Source organism: Anabrus simplex, chromosome 8, assembly GCF_040414725.1.
Source record: "Anabrus simplex isolate iqAnaSimp1 chromosome 8, ASM4041472v1, whole genome shotgun sequence".
In the NCBI taxonomy this organism is placed as follows: domain Eukaryota; kingdom Metazoa; phylum Arthropoda; class Insecta; order Orthoptera; family Tettigoniidae; genus Anabrus; species Anabrus simplex.
In genome coordinates this window covers 121,895,571-121,915,358 of record NC_090272.1, presented here as the reverse complement: position 1 = coordinate 121,915,358, position 19,788 = coordinate 121,895,571, and the positions used below count along the sequence as shown (strand labels likewise).

General features: G+C 40.3%; 1 protein-coding gene across 1 annotated transcript in view; it reads right to left on the bottom strand.

Annotated features, from left to right (window-relative positions):
• The window catches only part of LOC136879186 (glutaminase liver isoform, mitochondrial-like), a 208,494-nt gene that overhangs the window by 6,557 nt on the left and 182,149 nt on the right, over positions 1 to 19,788 (bottom strand). The gene's annotated exons all lie outside the window — the stretch shown is intronic.

Here is a 19,788-nt window from a genome sequence, read left to right as displayed (position 1 = left end):
TGGAGTGGGCCCGTACCCCACCTCAGTGGTGGTACGGCGATGAACGGCTGCGGGGACACTGAAACAGTAAGATCTCGGCGACAGAAAAGAGTTTTTGGTTACTTGAGAATAGAAGGTACGATCTTTATTGGTGATGCTGAGGGGCAGACGGCGTGGAAGGCTATTTTTATTCTTTTAGACATTTGTGTGCATTTGGAGGAGACGGGGGGTTTGGTAATGGCCACTCGGGAACTGGCAGCAGGAAAACCAGAGGGAAAGATCGTACGTACAAATAATATACATAAAGAAAGGAAACCATAGTGCAGAAGGCCTTAAAATAATAAAAAAATATATAACCTTCAAAGCTCCTGCTATATTGATTGGTAAGTTAACAATGAAGTTACACAGGTTTTATTTGGGAGATGTGGGCTCTAAATATCCTCTCTGTGGCTGGATTGATTACTAATAAGGTAACTGGAGTCAGGAAATCTAAAATGATGTACGGCCCATGAAATCTGGGGGCAAGCTTGTCCGCGGGAACAAGGTTTTTTACCATAACTTGATCTCCTACTTTTAAATTGGTGGCCTCCGTCCACGATCATATCCTTCCCTAACCTTTTCATGAGAAACTTTAAGATTGGCGTTAGCATTCTTCCATAGATCTCTAATATTATCGGGATCTATTGTCTCTGGTAGAATATAATTAAGTGACCAAAGGTTAGAGAGCGGCGTGTTAGGCACAAAATTTAAACATCAAGGAAGCAGGAGTGAACTTATGAGATTCATGAAATACCGAATTCAACGCGAAGGCCAACCAATGCAGGGATGTATCCCACCTGGAATGATCATCATGATGAAATACAATGAGCGCAGATCTCAGATTACGATTGGCCCGCTCGGCCAGAGATAGTTGAGGATAATATGCCCAAGTAGTTACATGAGAGATGGACAGATCAAAACAGAATTTACGGAAGAGATTGGAGGTAGATGCCTTAGCATTATCAGAAACTAAATATTGACACGGACCAAAAGAAGCAAATATGGTATTTAAACAAGCAATAGTGGACTGAGCGGTTGCCAGCTTAGTTGGAAATAACCAGGAAAATCTTGTGAAACCATCTACACACACAAGAATTCCCCTTTGATTGAGGGAAGGATCCTGCGTAGTCGATATAGAGGCGTTCCATGGACCGCGACGCTTGATGGGAAGATAGTAGCCCTAGATTAGTGGACAATGCGGGCTTACTAAGCAAATAATATTTACAAGCTTTTACCAATTCACGAATTTCGCCGTCCATACCTTTCCAGATGAACATCTCTCGGATCTTTTCTCGAGTTTTGAAGATGCCTAAATGCCCTCCTAATGGGGTCTCATGAGAGTACTTGAAGATCATAGGTACAAGAACAGCCGGAACCACAACTTCTATCTTTTGATCATGCCTCGAAAGGCAATATAAAACCCCATTGCTCAACACAAAAGGGACGACATGTTCCCGAGAAGAAAGGGTTTCCATAATAGGAGCCAGCATTGGATCTTCACGTTGATATTTTTCAATATCTCTAAACAACATGGGGGCATCAGTTAGAATGGCATTTACACCAGAATGTATGGGCTCGGGAAGAGAAAAACCATCTTCCAATTCAGAGGTCTCCACATCATTAGCAAACATATGGCTTAATCCGTCCGCCACAACATTTTCAGATCTCCTTATATGCCTAACATCAAAGTGGAAGGCCGAAATCCTGATGGCAAATCGGGCTATGCGACCAGTACGACGCGGCCCAGCTAAGACCCAGCTTAAGGTTTGGTTATCTGTTTTCAGGTCAAACTTGACGTGTTCCAGGTAGAGTCGGAACTTCTCTAACGCAAATAAGACTGCCAAACCGTCAAGTTCATAGATAGAATACTTGGCTTCTTGAGCCGATAATGTCCTAGGTGCATAGGCGATGAGTCGCCTTCCGAGTTCAGTCTCTTGAAGAAGCACAGCAGCAACCGCCGACGAAGACGCGTCGCTTTGAACGATGAATTTCTTCGAGAAATCAGGCATAGCAAGAACAGGGGCATTACAAAGAGCTAATTTCAAATCTTCGAAAGCGGCTTGTTGAGAAGGCCCCCACTCAAATTTGACGCCTTTTCTACGAAGTAAGTTCAAGAGCGCCGCTCTGTTAGCGAAGTTAGGAATAAATTTCCTGGAGAAATTCACCATGCCTATGAATCTGGCAATACCTTTGATGTCCTTAGGAGGTTTGAAATCACGGATGGCCTATGTTCTGGAATGATCAATGGAAATACCATCGGGCGACACAATATGCCCCAGAAATGACATGGAAGGTTTAGCAAAAGCTACCTTAGATAACTTCACCGTTAACCCTGCCTTACAAAAGCGATTAAGGACCTCTCTTAGATGATCAAGTTCTTCAAAGGTCTCAGAAAATACGACGACATCATCGAGACAATGGTATAAGTATTCAAACTTGATGTCAGAGAAGACCCTATCTAGCAGTCTGGTAAGCACAGCTGCTCCCGTGGGGAGCCCGAAGGGCACGCGGTTGTACTCGAACAAGTTCCAATCCGTGGCAAAAGCTGTTAGATGTTTTGATTCCTCAGCTAGAGGGATCTGATTATACGCCTGATTGAGGTCCAAGATGGTGAAGAACTTAGCTTTACGAAACCATGAAAAACAAGAGTGAAGGTCGGGAAGAGGCACAGATTGTAATACCACCTTACGATTTAAAGCCCTATAGTCAATCACAGGCCTGAAACCATCTTGGTGTTTCGGAACCAGAAAAATGGGCGATGAATACGCCGACTTAGAGGGTCGAATAATACCATCCTTCAGCATCTGATCGATGACCTCCTTCAGAGCCTTCATTTTAGGTGGAGATAAAGTATAAGGTGAAAACCTAACGGGAATCGAATCCGTAACCTCAATCTTGTATTCAATAAGGTCAGTAACTCCAAGAGCATCAGAAAAGGCATCAGGAAACGACTGACATAACTTACGAATACTATCAGCCTGCTCCTCAGGTAGATGTCTAAGGTCAAACAACATCTCCTCCTGGGTTTATCTGATTCATTTAGTGCTGTTTATATAGTGGTGTTTAGTGCTTGTTGGTAGAAATTGGGAGTAGTAATAATTATTTAAATTTTGTAACAAGTAATTCAGTTGGTCTTCAGTAAATTACGTTTTCTAGGTTAAGTAGGCTAGCTAGGTGCACCTTGTTTCGAATTTAGGTTTAGGCAATACTTTAGGTAACAATATTAACTTTTAAAATATTTGTAAATATCTGTAGGTTCGTTGGTTGTACTTACAAAGGCAGATTATCGTAAGGAATAGTACCGTAACTTCTGCAGCAACTTCTCCGGTATTTCGTATAGATATCCGTTCAAACTATCGCGAAGGATATAATTTACTACATTAAAAAACACGATACGCCTGTAAACTTCCATTTAAAAAGAAGTTAAAGAGATTACACGGTAATAGTTAACAGTCGTATTGTTATTGATTATTGTCGCTCCTCATATTCAAATATTGCATTGTTGGCTACAGTCGTGAACAAAGGGTGTAGTGTAGTCAAGTAAATATAAATAAAAATCAGCTGACCTTGTATTCCATTCATTTGTACTTCTGAGTAGGTAGTTAGTATCCGTAATTTATATTTCGCTCCCTCGATCTTTCAGTATTTGTGAGCGGTTAGCTAATAATAATAAAGTTCATATATCCCAGTAATTGCAGTTCAAGTCCCTGGAGTAGTAGTAGTAGTAGTTTTGATAGAAATATTTGAGAAATTATTGTAGACAACCTCGTATTTTTCAGTAGGCCTAATTAAGGACACTTTTTTTTCTCCGTCCCGTGGAGTAGGGAAAATAATAGTAATCCACCAGCTGTAACAATCACATAACCACATTTCAGTAGAATTGTAGTGAATATAAGGTATAATATATTAGATAGTATCTTGCCAGTTATATTCGTGTTTTTCTTCGTGTACGGCAATCCTTTTGATACTTAAGCATTTAACCAAACGCAGTGTAGTGTAGTGTAGATACATTGTAGTATAGATACAGTACATTTAGATAGTGCCGTATCTTGCCTGCTATATTCGTGTGTTATCTTTCGTGTATATCTATTAGACCGTAATCATCATCATCATCATCTGTTTACCCTCCAGGTTCAGTTTTTCCCTCGGACTTAGCGAGGGATCCCACCTCTACCGCCTCAAGGGCAGTGTCCTGGAGCTTCAGACTCTTGGTCGGGGGATACAACTGGGGAGTATGACCAGTACCTCGCCCAGGCGGCCTCACCTGCTATGCTGAACAAGGGCCTTGTGGAGGGATGGGAAGATTGGAAGGGATAGGCAAGGAAGAGGGAAGGAAGCGGCCGTGGCCTTAAGTTAGGTACCATCCCGGCATTCGCCTGGAGGAGAAGCGGGAAACCACGGAAAACCACTTCCAGGATGGCTGAGGTGGGAATCGAACCCACCTCTACTCAGTTGACCTCCCGAGGCTGAGTGGACCCCGTTCCAGCCCACGTACCACTTTTCAAATTTCGTGGCAGAGCCGGGAATCGAACCCGGGCCTCCGGGGGTGGCAGCTAATCACGCTAACCACTACACCACAGAGGCGGACTTAGACCGTAATACTAATAATAATTTGTCTAAGCATTTAGCTTCGTTGGTAATCTTTGAGTCCAGTAGTTCTTGCAAATTTCATTTCTGTTGTGCTTAGTAGTGACATACGGTACGGTGCCGGTATCGTAATTAGGATACGTCTGAAAGTAGTTAAAAAATTACTGTAGTGTACTGTACAGTAGTATACGAGTAATATCCTATTAGAATTTAGTGTGCTTATTTTATTATTGTAAAATATTTGTGTAGTACTGGTGTAGTAGAGGTATCCGTAGAAACTCTTCATAAAATATTGTTGAAATTAGGATAGGCTTAATTGCAGTTTGGAATTGTGTAGTTCTTGTGTAGGCTATTACTTTCGATATTCAGTAATTAACAGCAGCTTTTATCCTGTTAGGGGTTGTAGGATAAAAAAATAGAGCACGACTAAGTAGTATTGTAGTGTAGTCGTATATTAATTACCTTATTGTTGTGTACTATCCCAGACAATATATCCCTCCGTTCATTTTTTTTTGCAAATAAGTTATTTTATTTTTTAATTTAAAATTTCCCCCCCGTAAAGAATGGCTAAGGAGCGCGAGTGTACTTATTGTGGGTGTGGTGAGGCATTGAGGGGTATGAGGGAGGAGTTGGAAAGTTTGAGGGAGATAATTAGGATTCTCACAGAAGACAGGAAGGAAGATAGGACTCCCTCAAACAATGTACAGGTTACAGTAGGTGTACAAGAGGGAGGGGAAGGAAAGGGAGGAGTTGTAGAAGACAGGTGGTCTAATGTTCTAAGGGGAAGGAGACTGCAGGCCAAGGGCTCTATTCAGGATCAGAATTCAGGACAGGTGTCTGTGCGAAATCGGTACGAGTCACTCCAGGTAGAACAACAGAGGGAAGATGAGGGACAGGGAACTGTTGCTGAGATGCGTGGAAGTAGGAGGAAGGGAAAAGGTAGGAAAGGGAAATGTAGAGTAGAGGATAGGAAAAGACAGGTGGAACAGGGTCATGGGAAGGAGAAAAGGGAGGAGGAAGTAGCTTCTGCAGCTATCAGGAAAGATAGGGCTGACCAGGAGGGGAGGGGATCAAATGAGGTGGGTAGGGTTGAGGCTCTGGTCGTGGGGGATTCCATCGTTAGACACGTGGGGAAAGTGTGTGGAGGAAAGGGAACCAGGGTAGAATGTTATCCAGGAATTAGATTGAGGCAGATGTTGAGGAAAGTAGAAGAGAGGGAGGAGGGGAAGGAGAAGGTGGTAGTGTTTCACGTTGGTACCAACAACGTAAGGCAAGCTGATATAAGTACCAACATAGTTGGAGATGTGTGGGATCTGGTAAATGCAGCACGGGTGAAGTTTAAGAAAGCGGAGATTGTTATTAGTGGAATACTGTGTAGGAGGGATACTGACTGGAGGGTGATTGGGGATTTAAATGAGACTATGGAGTGGGTATGTGGGAAACTGGGAGTGAAATTTCTAGATCCTAATGGGTGGGTAGGAGATAGGGATCTGCGCTCGGATGGCCTTCATTTAAACCGCAGTGGTACGTATAAGTTAGGAAATTTGTTTGGAAGGGTAATAGGGAGGTACATTCAGGGAAACGGGATGGCCTAGGGAGCGGTGATAAGGGAACAGGGAACTGGAAATCAAGTAGGGATGACATAAAATTGTTAGTGTTGAACTGTAGAAGTATTGTAAAGAAAGGAATAGAATTAAGTAATTTAATAGATATATATTTACCAGATATTGTAATAGGAGTTGAATCATGGCTGAGAAATGATATAATGGATGCAGAAATTTTCTCACGGCACTGGAGTGTGTATCGTAGGGATAGGATAGGAAAGGTGGGAGGGGGAGTTTTCATTCTGGTGAAAGAAGAATTTGTAAGCTACGAAAAAGTTAAAGATGAGACACATGAAATTCTAGGTGTAAGGCTCATTTCTAAAGATAATAGGCAACTTGATATATTTGGAGTGTACAGATCGGGAAAGGGTAGCACTGACGCCGATTCGGAATTATTTGATAGGATAGTCAGCTATGTGGGAAACGACATGGAAAGAAATGTGATTGTAGCAGGAGATCTGAATTTGCCAGATGTCAATTGGGAAGGAAATGCGAACGACAGGAAGCATGACCAACAAATGGCAAATAAGTTAATATGGGAAGGACAGCTGATTCAGAAAGTGATGGAACCGACCAGAGGGAAAAATATTTTGGATGTGGTGCTGATAAAACCAGATGAGCTCTATAGGGAAACTGAAGTAATAGATGGTATTAGTGATCATGAAGCTGTTTATGTGGTAGTTAAAAATAAATGTGATAGAAAGGAAGGTCTTAAAAGTAGGACTGTTAGGCAGTACCATATGGCTGATAAAGCAGGTATGAGGCAGTTTCTAAAAAGTAACTATGATCGGTGGAAAACGGTAAATAAAAATGTAAACAGACTCTGGGATGGGTTTAAAGAAATTGTTGAGGAATGCGAAAACAGGTTTGTACCTTTAAGGGTGGTAAGGAATGGTAAAGACCCACCTTATTATAATAGAGAAATAAAGAGACTAAGGAGGAGGTGCAGACTGGAAATAAATAGAGTTAGAAATGGCTGTGGAAGTAAGGAGAAATTGAAGGAACTTACTAGAAAATTGAATGTAGCAAAGAAGGCAGCTAAGGATAACATGATGGCAAGCATAATTGGCAGTCATACAAATTTTAGTGAAAAATGGAAGGGTATGTATAGGTATTTTAAGGCAGAAACAGGTTCCAAGAAAGACATTCCAGGAATAATTAATGAACAAGGGGAGTGTGTATGTGAGGATCTTCAAAAGGCAGAAGTATTCAGTCAGCAGTATGTAAAGATTGTTGGTTACAAGGAAAATGTCGAGATAGAGGAAGAGACTAAGGCCAAAGAAGCAATAAAATTTACATATGATAACAATGACATTTACAATAAGATACAAAAGTTGAAAACTAGAAAAGCGGCTGGAATTGATCAGATTTCTGGGGATATACTAAAGACAATGGGTTGGGATATAGTACCATATCTGAAGTACTTATTTGATTATTGTTTGACCGAAGGAGCTCTACCAGATGAATGGAGAGTTGCTATAGTAGCTCCTGTGTATAAAGGAAAGGGTGATAGACATAAAGCTGAAAATTACAGGCCAGTAAGTTTGACATGCATTGTATGTAAGCTTTGGGAAGGCATTCTTTCTGATTATATTAGACATGTTTGTGAAATTAATAACTGGTTCGATAGAAGGCAATTCGGTTTTAGGAAAGGTTATTCCACTGAAGCTCAACTTGTAGGATTCCAGCAAGATATAGCAGATATCTTGGATTCTGGAGGTCAAATGGACTGTATCGCGATTGACATGTCTAAAGCATTTGATAGGGTGGATCATGGGAGACTACTGGCAAAAATGAGTGCAATTGGACTAGACAAAAGAGTGACTAAATGGGTTGCTATATTTCTAGAAAATAGATCTCAGAGTAGGTGAAGCTTTGTCTGACCCTGTAATAGTTGAGAGGGGAGTTCCTCAGGGCAGTGTTGTCGGACCTTTATATTTTCTTATATATATAAATGATATGAGTAAAGGAGTGGAATCGGAGGTAAGGCTTTTTGCGGATGATGTTATTCTCTATAGAGTGATAAATAAGTTACAAGATTGTCAGCAACTGCAACGTGACCTCGAAAATATTGTGAGATGGACAGCAGGCAATGGTATGTTGATAAACGGGGCTAAAAGTCAGGTTGTGAGTTTCACAAATAGGAAAAGTCCTCTCAGTTTTAATTACTGCGTTGATGGGGTGAAAGTTCCTTTTGGGGATCATTGTAAGTATCTAGGTGTTAATATAAGGAAAGATCTTCACTGGGGTAATCACATAAATGGGATCGTAAATAAAGGGTACCGATCTCTGCACATGGTTATGAGGGTGTTTAGGGGTTGTAGTAAGGATGTAAAGGAGAGTGCATATAAGTCTCTGGTAAGACCCCAACTAGAGTATGGTTCCAGTGTATGGGACCCTCACCAGGATTACCTGATTCAAGAATTGGAAAAAATCCAAAGAAAAGCAGCTCGATTTGTTCTGGGTGATTTCCGACAAAAGAGTAGCGTTACAAAAATGTTGTAATGTTTGGGTTGGGAAGAATTGAGAGAAAGAAGAAGAGCTGCTCGACTAAGTGGTATGTTCCGAGCTGTCAGCGGAGAGATGGCGTGGAATGACATTAGTAGACGAATAGGTTTGAATGGCGTCTATAAAAGTAGGAAAGATCACAATAGGAAGATAAAGTTGGAATTCAAGAGGACAAACTGGGGCAAATATTCATTTATAGGAAGGGGAGTTAGGGATTGGAATAACTTACCAAGGGAGATGTTCAATAAATTTCCAATTTCTTTGAAATCATTTCGGAAAAGGCTAGGAAAGCAACAGATAGGGAATCTGCCACCTGGGCGACTGCCCTAAATGCAGATCAGTATTGACAGTATTGGGTAGGTGAAACAGATGAACATGACACAGAATTACATTTTAGCAAGGGAATTTTGCAATTACTAGCAAATTTGAAAGTGCACGACTTGCTCTGAATGTCGAGCACTAGACCAGTAAAAGACATGAAATCCGCTCCTAATATAATGGGGCAAGACAAGTTCTTAGCGACAAACAATTTAACTTTACAAGTAAATTTAGAAATCCGAATTTTGGCAAAGATGAAGCCTAAAATTTCTAATGGAGAAGAATTGGCCGAAACGCATTGAACCTAGGACGAACAATAATCAGAACATTTACAAACAGACTTTAATTTAGAATACCAATCCGCCGAAATAATAGAACAAACACCCGCAGAATCTAATAGAGCAGTAACGGGTTCATTATTCAACTCCATTTTGAGAAAAGGTACAAATGCGGGGGTCTCCGCCGCAATCCTAAGACATTCTTTGGGGCATTCAAATGCTGGGTTAGAAGGACTGCTACCCTGTTCTGAGCTTTCGGTGGTTTTACCCAGGGCTGATCCATGTGAAGATGAATTGGCGGACTCAGCCGATGCCACTAGTTACTTTCTATCATTCGAGTTGGTGGATGTTGCACCAGAAGTTGAACAGGAGCGGGTGCTATTGGCATTAGGGCAGTTCTTGGCAAGGTGATTAAATGAGCCACACTCGAAACATCCTTGCGATGACCCTGCTCCATTCTTTATCCCATTGGATTTAATCAAAGGGCACTTAACACGCAGATGATCTGCCGATCCACAAGCATAACATTTGCGGGTGGTGGAAGTTCGGCGAGGTAAAGGCCGAATATTACTAGAAGACGGAGGGGGCTCCTTAGCGACTCGTAATGTGTCGGCATACCTAACTCCTTCGGCTGAGACAGCCATAACCTCCAATTCAGCAAAGGTTTGAGGACGCGACGCAAAACACAGATATGACCTGTAGGGAGGGGAAATGCCTTCCACAATGGCCTGCACAATTTGATCTTCTGGGAAATGAAGAGCAAATACCCTAGTGTAGAACTTAATGTCCTGGATGAAGTCGGCAAGATTTTCATCCAGTCGCTGTACTCTGTAATAGTCCCTTTGAATTAATGAAGACAATGCTCGAGCCAGAATGAAATTAGCTAGCAGATGGGCGAGGAAGTCTTCTATAGATGATTGTTCAGCTATTGCTCTGACTATCTTGTCCGAGAGGACACCAATGGAGTAAGGGTAAATAATCTGCAGAATTTGAGAAGAGGAAAGAGAAAACACAAGAGCGTGATCATGAAACTCAACTAAAAATCTTCAAAAATGAAATAACATGACTAGTAAAATTGATCGAAAATTTAGAAATGCCCCTAAGCAACAAAGCCAAACGATGAGGCAAATTGCTAAAGCCAGGTGACATAACAGGTAACGGCCTAGTGGGTGACGAAGCCTCAGACACAGCATTATTCAAAAAGAATGGTCGAATGGATGTACGACGCTCAGGTTCATTGCCTAATGGGGCAGAAGTTTGTTGAGTGGCTACCGATTTCCTACTTCCTACATTCTTGGACGAATCTTCCTCGCTTGCTATGTTTACCACAGTGGCTTGGTCGGTTTTGGGGGTAGCTGCCCCAGTTAACAATTGAAGAACTTTATTTGACATTTCAGAGAGATTTTCGACAAGGTTGCTAGCCTCCTTCGCATGGTCCTCTTTTAGTTTAAGAAACAATAGGTCCCTTACTCTATTGTAAAAGTGAAACAATCTAGCCTGCACTCTTTTGAGTTGATTGGGAGATGGACCACTTACTTCAAAAACTAACTACAGATGCTAGCTCCGTGGTGTTATCTGTGATGGTGGACAGAGTTTCATCAATATCTGTCTCTCCCAAGGTTGGGAGACTAAAAGGTAATTCTAATGACTCTTTGAGCTTGGTGGTATCTGCCGCAACCGTGCCTCCACACTGAACATTTGTAATATCTAATTCATAAATCAATTCCTCCTTGCGCAAGTAGCCGGGATGGAGGACTTCGCGAGTGCCGGACATGAACACAAAAAAATTATAAATTTAGAAAATAGGAAGAGAACATTCCAGCGACTGAGAAAATTGTTAGTGTACAAATCGAAGCTTATGTTTAGCCGTCAAAAGGGGCTAAATTGAGACCCATTCAACCACGCTCTGCTACCACTTGTTACGGGGTTACCCGTGGACGAGGAGAGGTGAAAGAAGGTGCCGGGGTGAATGAGTCTAACTACAAAATCAAAGTTAATTTAAAACTTTAACAAAGGTTATATTTTTTTAAAAAATCAACAAATAACAATGTAACAGGTACAGTAGCAATAAACAAGTCTAGGAAAGACAAGATTGGTGGTATAAACAGAACTTGGGCTTCAAGCCCTCACTTAAAAATTCCTGAGCTACACACTTAACTTTAAAAATATCATAACTTTATTTAAAGGCAGAAATCCCCTAATACCTGGAGCACTGGCTTCCAACTCACAATATTAAGCCTTCAAAAGGCATTCAGTAATCTTACTTTGAAAAAGTGCTAACAGGCTCTCAGTTTTCAAGCCTATTCAAGGCAACACCAAAAATATCTTACATCTTTTGGCCTTCCATGGCCCAGCTTACAAAACTGAAACAGGGGCATCTTGTACCCAACCTATAGGGCCTTCGTGTAAAAGAAATAACAGTTAAATAAATGGCCCGAACACAAAATGAAAGGAGGCGAATACTTGCACTCCTCGATGTGACTTCTTAAAACCTAAAGGGCACTAGGCCGATGAAACAGAGGCTATTCCCAAACTATGGAGGTGACTCGTATAAGAATAATTTAAGACATTACGGAAAGGAAGAAAATCAGTTACGAAACGTAGTAACCACTAATCAAAGTGAAGCGGAGCTCGAGAGGGTAGGTCACTCTCTATCCCCGATTTACAGTTAAAGATTTTAGGAAGTTTTTACATAAGCCGACAGAAAATTACATTTGTAGAAAAGGTTACAAGGTTAAAGTTTCGGACCTTTCCCTCAGGTTAAACTGCGGAGCTAGCAAGAAATAAAGATGTTAACTGGCCATTACTTTGCTGAAAACCTGCTGCCTGATGAAAGAGACGCCTCCCGCCTCCTGCTCGACACACACACTAAGATGTTGATCAAATGGCCAAGAGAGGAGAAATCTGCAGTTTATAAACCCTCGGGGAAGGTTCGAGACCTTTCATGAATAAATTAGCCAGACCCGCTCAATTTTATTGGCTAGCTTAAAGTTACACACCAAATCGAAGAAGAAGCCTGTGATAGGCTGAAAATTAATTACAGAAATTAGTGATTGGCTGAATTCAAAATTGGCGGAAAGAAAAGATCAATATTGCCAACCCAAAAATGAATGAACGAAATTTAGTAAAGAAAACTTATAAATACAAAATTTCTTCAAAAAAGTTCCTTCACTTCGCACCAGGGTGCATGATCATAGTTTTTAGCAGAGAAATCCATGGGAGAATGTCCAAACTTCTTGATGAATGGAAAACAAAAACAAGTAGAAATTCACACAGTTCTGGAAACTTCACAATACCAAAATTACGTCAAATTACTGTAGTGACATCTTCTGAGTAAATGTTTAAGTAGGTCTAGCTTTCAAGTTCACTGTTTCTGCTGTAGAGGATTTCTTTTAGGCGCAAATTTAAATGTGCTGCGTAGCTGTGTACCTCCCTGTACAGTCTATTTACATTTTTATTTAACGTTTTCCACCGATTATATTTACTTTCCAAAAACTCCCTCATACCTGATTTATCACGTATATGGTACTGCCTAATAGTCCTACTTTCGAGACCTTTCTTTCTATCACATTTATTTTCAACAACGATGATAACAGTTTCATGATCACTAATACCACATCTTTCTTTGGTTTCCCTATAGAGCTCATCTAGTTTTATCAGCATCACGTCCAGAACATTCTTCCCTCTGGTTGGTTACAACAACTTTCTTAATCGGCTATCCTTTCCATATTAACTAATTTGCCAATTTTTGGCCATGCTTCCTGTCGTTCGCATTACATTCCTTATTGATATTCGGTAAATTGAGATCTCCCGCTACAATCACATTCCTTTCCTTGTCGTTTACCACATAGCTGATTATATTATTAAATAATTCTGAATCAGCGTCAGCGCTATTTTCCCGGTCTGTACACTCCAAAGACATCAGGTTGCCTATTATCTTTAGAAATGAGCCTTACACCTAGAATTTCATGTTTGTCACCTTTAACATTTTCGTAGCTTACAAATTCTTCTTTCACCAGAATGAATACTCCCCCTCCCAACATTCCTATCCTATCTCTACAATACACATTCCACTTCCGTGAGATAATTTCAGCATCCATTACCGTATATCATTTCTCAGCCGTGAATCAACTCATATTACAATATATGGTAAGTATATGTATATTGCAGTCTATCTTGAGCAAGCTGGGAGTGTGGTCGCGTTTTGCAGTGCATGCCGTGAACATGGTTGGAACTGAGCAGTACCGGGCCGCGATTGGGAGGTGGCAGTGGAAGGAGTTCAAGAATGAGCTGGTAAAAAAGAAGAGGTGGTAAAAATGGGTGAAGCGATGCTGGTAGCAGTAGTGTTAGCTGTGCTACTGGTTATTTGGGAGTGGAATTAAACCCCGGCCCAAATACCAGTGGCAACTTCAGCTTTGAAGTTGTACAGGAAAATTGCCATTGGGAACAGGTGCAAGAAATAAAGGACATGATGAAAGAGCAAATAAAGGAGATAAGAAATATGAAGAAATGGATAAAAGCAAAGACAGAAGAATCGAATAACAGAACGCGTAACAATGAGAAAGAAATAGAGTTGTGAAGAGGGAAGGTAAAAAAACCTAGAAGAGAAGGTGATGAAGATGAAGAAGGAACCAGAAGGGTGCAGATAGGAGAGAATGCAGAAATCTATATTTATATATGGTGTGGAAGAAGGTGAGAAGGAAGGTAAGGTTGACATAATCTATAAGGTGGTAGAGGTAATACAGAATAAGATGAAGATAAATTTCAGTGAAGCTGACATAGACGTTGTTGAAAGAGAGGACAAAGCTAAAGGACGTATACCAATTAGGGTAAAGTTACTCTGTACCCTAATGGCGGAAATAGTGGTAAGAAACGGCAACAACTTACAGGGACAGAAAGTATGGGTGAAAAGAGACATGGGGGAAAGAAGGTGGTGAAAATATGAACATTTTTGAATAGGCATCTTTGGAGGGCGAGACAGCAAATGTTAAAAGCCCGCATAAGAAGGCATAGACTAGTGGTGACGAATGGAAGATGGGTTAGAGAGCACTTAGTTTCAAAACTGAAAGAGATAAACGAACACGTCAGTACCGAGGTGGGAGTGATGCAGCACAAGATGGAAGGAAGGAAAGAAGGAAGGAAGTAAGGAAGGAAGGAAGGAAGGAAGGAAGGAAGGAAGGAAGGAAGGAAGGAAGCAGAAACAACTAGGGATGGAGTGGATGAAATTGTGGAGATTAACCCAGGTGGAAGTGGACAGTGCAGTATGGATGTAGAAGAACTGAGCCGTGAAGTGGTGAGTGAGGGAGAGTCGCAAGAACCGTTGAGAGCAGTGTGCAGTGTTCTAGAAAACAAGAAAGGAGGTGAGAAAAGTGACCAAGAGAAAAGTAATGCTGTTATGAACAGAGGAAGAAGTAAGAGTCTGAAAGACTTGTGGGGTAAAGTGTTTAAAGGTATGGAGGATCCTGAGGGCAGAGAACGACAAGAAATATGAAAAAAGAGAAATGGAAATAGAGAGTGAGCGGGCTAGAGTAACAAGGAGTAACAAGGAGTAACAATGGGGGAGGAAATTTAGAAGGGCGGGAGGATAAGTTATAGCTATATTGGAACATAGGATGTGTGAATATTGAAGGGATATTAAGCAAATTAGGAAATAAAAAGGTTAAGGAAATAGTAGAAAGTTTTGATACTGTGACACTTTTTGGAGACATGGCTTGAAACAGGGAAAGAGATATCATGGAACAGGTTTGTAGTTAAATATAAATACAAAAGAAGGGAGAGGAATAAGAGACACACCCCAGAAGGAATAGTAGTTCTAATCAAGGAAGAAATCAGTGGACTAGTAGAGGATATTGAGACAGACATACAAGAAGCTATCTGGATGAGATTTAATATGGGGTGGGTAGAGGGAAGGATGAAGAAAATAAATTTAGCTTTCGCATATTGCCATCCAAGAAGTTTCTTATATACGAATAAGCACTTTTTGAAGAGCAATTGGTGGATGTTAGTATAATAAGAGAGAAGTTTGCAGAAGAAGAAGAAGAATACATTTTGTTATTTGGAGATTGGAACACGAGAATAGGGGAACAGAGCCCAGTTTATAGTAAAGAAGAAGGGATGCTTATGTTGAAAAGCAGAAGAAGTGAAGATAAAAGCATAAACAGCTATGGTGAGAAGCTCTTAGAGATGTGCGCAGCGAGAATTTATATATTCTGAATGGATGGAAGGAGGGCAACAGTACTGGGAAATTGACGTATGTTTCAGAGCAGGGAGGTAGCGTGATTGATATATTATTAAGCTCGGAAGGAGTAAGTTGAGTGAGATGGGGGAAGAAGAAATTTGGATAGGGGAGTTGCAATATACGAACTGGACAAAGAAATCACAAGAGAAGAAACATTGGGAGTGATAAGAGGAACCAGGGGTAGGTCGGCGGGGAGTTGCAATGGTATCAATAATATGTTTTGGAAAGAAATTAGCAAAGATGGGACAATAATAGAAGGCATAGTGAAATTATTTAATAATATTTTGATGGGGAGAAGTACCCTAAAGTGTGGGAAACAGGAACTGTATGTCCAATATACAAGAAGAAAGGTAGCAAAAACAGTATGAATAATTATAGGGGTATATCTCTGTTAGATTCCTTAAGTAAAATTTATACAGGAGTGTTAGCGAATAGGTTAAGTGAATGGACCGAAATAAACGAAGTCCTGTCAGATTACCTAGGGGGATTTAGAAGAAAACAAAAGAACAGTAGACAATATAATGACAGTGAGGACGGTTTTAGAAAAATATATGAGCTTGTCAAGAGGTAAGGTGTATGTAGGGGCAATTGACTTTGAAAAGGCTTTTAATAAGGTAAATAGAGGGGTTTTATTAGAAAAATTGGGTAGGTTGGAGGTTCCGGAAAAGATGATACGTACAGTGGAGGCGATATACAAGGTGGTCAGGTGTTGTGTAAAATTGGGAGAAGACTGTTTGAGTAGACCCGTAGAGTCTAAGGTGGGATGAAACAAGGATGCACATTATCTCCGTTATTGTTTAATTTATTTATTAATGATATTTTGGATGGACACGGGGGAACAACTGGGCCGTTCCGGTGATTAGTGGGTTGGAGTTACCGGGATTGATTTTTGTAGACGATGTGATATTGATAACTCTAACCGCAGGTGGGATGCAGAAAAGCTTAAATGCAGTGTCAGATTTTGCAAAGAATTGGGCCTTGAAAATTAACGGGAACAAATCTAAAGTGTTAGTTGCGCAGGTACACAAAGGAAGAAGGAAAGATGTGATTTGGATGGTGCAGGGAGATAGGTTGGAACAAGTAAGCAAGTTGGAATATCTAGGAGTGATTTTTAACACAAAAAAAGGGACATGGGAGGATCAAATTAGATGAGCGAGAAGTAAGGGAATGGCCGCCCTAGCCTATGTACAAAACTTGTTGGCTAATTTCCGGGTATTAGCTATAAAATCTTGAGGTTAGTTTTAAGATCGGTTGTATTCGGTAGGGTAATGTATGGGGCGGAAGTATGGGGGTTGGATAAAAAGAGAGTGGAATTAAGACAAATTATTAGTAAATTTGGTAAGTCGGTGATGTGGCTCCCTCAGTACACAGCGAATGCAGTAGTTGAATTAATGTGTGGGGAAGATACAAAGGTAGAGAGTGTAAAAAAGAGTAGTTAAATATTGGATGATCTTGAAAAGGGAAGTAGGCGGGAGGGTGTTGCTAGCCGCGTACAAGCAACAACTGAAGAGCATGTACAGTATAAGGGATGCTGGCTATAAAAAATTAAAGGATGCTTGGAGAAGATGGGCTTGGTGTATGTGGGCAGAGGTTTGGACGAAGAAAGAAGCCAGAGGGCTGAGGGTGCTTTCGAGGAGGATTAGAGATGTGCAAAGGTAGAAATTATTGGAAGAAACAAAGAAGTTCGCTTAGCGTTTTTAATAAAGTAATGGAAGTGTCTGGGATAAATATTAGATATGTGGATAGGTTAAACAGGGATAGGGTAGTATGGTGGTTGATGGGACTATACAAGGGTAGAGATAAGACAGTATGTGTATTATGTGAGATAGTAAGCGACGATTTTCACTTAATTGGTAATTGTAAAGAAGCGAGTAAGGTAAGGAACAGTTTATTGAGTGCCAAACATCATGAATTAATAGAAAAAGTGGATAAGCAGAAAACTGTAAGGTGTATTGTTAGGCAATGGGAAGATGGAGGAGAGTTGAACAGGTATTTATGTGCGATTAAGAAGATTTGTGAAAGAAAGTTGAGAGAGGAAGATGCATAGGATGAATAAGTGGAAGAGTTAAGGCTGCAAAGAGAGAGGAGCTTGTAAGTCGTTGAAAAAGTGAAGGTGAATATACCGTAATTACGTTAGGGATCTGATTAAATTTTCTAATTGTAGGAGGCCTTATCGATTGTGACAGGGCAGGATATTATGTAACTGTTGACTAATAGTGCACTGGAATCCAGCTAGTAGTAGGTAAGTGGACAGGAAATGCTAACTCAGTAGTTGAGCAGGCAGGAACATGTGCTGAGGATGATGAAATGTAAAGTCAACGGATCTCAGCAATGAGCTGTTGTAATTGTTGTGTGTATAATTTAAGGAAATTTCGATGAGAAAGTTTAGGTAGAATTAGAAATGGTAGAGAAGGGCTAGATTAGATTTATTTATTTGTTTACTGGAATTGTATGGAATTCGATTATTATTATTAGTATTATTTTATTTTACTGGAACAGTATTATTATTATTATTATTATTATTATTATTAGTAGTAGTAGTAGTAGTAGTAGTAGTAGTAGTAGTAGTAGTAGTAGTATTTTAGCATTATTAAAGTGTGAACATATATCCGGGCTAATCGCCTGTAAGTTCAATGTTCAATAAACCAATATATATATATATATATATATATTGTAACCGGATCGCCTGTACTTTAACTTCAGCGGAGAGCATTTGTTGACGCTAGGGCATGTACGATCCATTTATTCAAGTTTGACCAAAATATAACACATTTTACAGACGTGAAGGATTGATTTTAGAAAGTCCAAGCAGTGGATGGAAGAGACGCTGTCCCCCGGCGTTGACATCAGCGAGGTCCCACGTCGTCGGATTCCTTCCCCCTCACCATGGATCTCCTTTCGGCCCCATGGCCCCATATTATCCCACGGCGGTTGACGGATCTTTAAGTACCGGTGAGGATCGTGATGGAACCCGAGAGTCTGACGCCAGATGATAGTTTGTGTGCAACGTGAAATAATTAATTTAGAATTTTAATTCCACTGAGATCCCATGAAGGGTGTAAAGAAGTGTATAGTCATCGCACGGAATGTCAATGAGATCTGATACGACACTTCTCTACCGAACTGAACTGAAGTTTATTACACAGCACAGTTCGTAGAATCTACAAGTTGCACAGTCAGCAATAAAAGAAAAAATTAACACTGTTTAACGTAAAAATGATAGTCGTTCGATGTACTTGACGACGCAACTCAAATAGAGCATCACAGTTTGTAATGAAAAAGAAGATTAACACAGTCCAAAAGTGAAACGATTTTCTTTCGATGCATTTGTCGACGTAACTCAAATTAAGAGAGTATCACAGTTTATAAAATCTTGAACCTTTTCTGACACTAAGGAACAGTCTTAGGAAAATAAATTAACAAATTCTGTCATTGAAGCAGATCGGCAAGTGGGATTCGTTTTATAAATTTACTTTCAACGAGTAACAACGTCATAAATGGCTAAATGTTACTTCAGAAAGGAATTTCTCGCCGAATTTCAATTCAAGGTCATCGAAATGATATTTTTGCCACACCGAATAAATCCACACTTTCACGCTACGTAGGTGATATAAACTGCGAGACAGGAATAACACTCTTAGTAAAGGAGCGCCTCTTAGCAGAAAGTCAGTTCGTAAATGAAGCAGAGAGATTGTGATTGTTGGTAGTCCATCGAACAGCAGATGTTATATGACAAGAAACTCGATACCTTCTTTCAACAGAGAGATGCTTCATTCCATGTTGAGCGAATAAAAACTACTCAGGATGACTGTCATGCAAGCGAAAGTAGAAATCGAATTACCCTAGTCAATAACCTTTTCTGTTTTATAATTTCTGCTGTGGCTATAAAATAAAGGCTTCTTTAAGAGGCTCTTAGGTACAGAGCTACATATACTGTATACTTTCACACTCAAAATAATAAAGGAAGTCGAAGCTTGCGGTTATTTCGTATTGCGCATTGTGACAATCATACGAGTAATGTTAGCAGGATAAGAAAAATGTCTTCTTCGAAACACATTAAACCGAAGACCTGTCATCCTGGTGACAATGAAATGCCTCTTCTTGCTTTCGACAAATGGCACATTCTGAAAAGTAAGAAATTCTTTGCTCACAAAAATCTATGTTTGATGGTTCCCAGGATATAAATGGTGATTTTATCAAAATCTGTATCAGATGCAATCAAATGAAACTGTGAAAC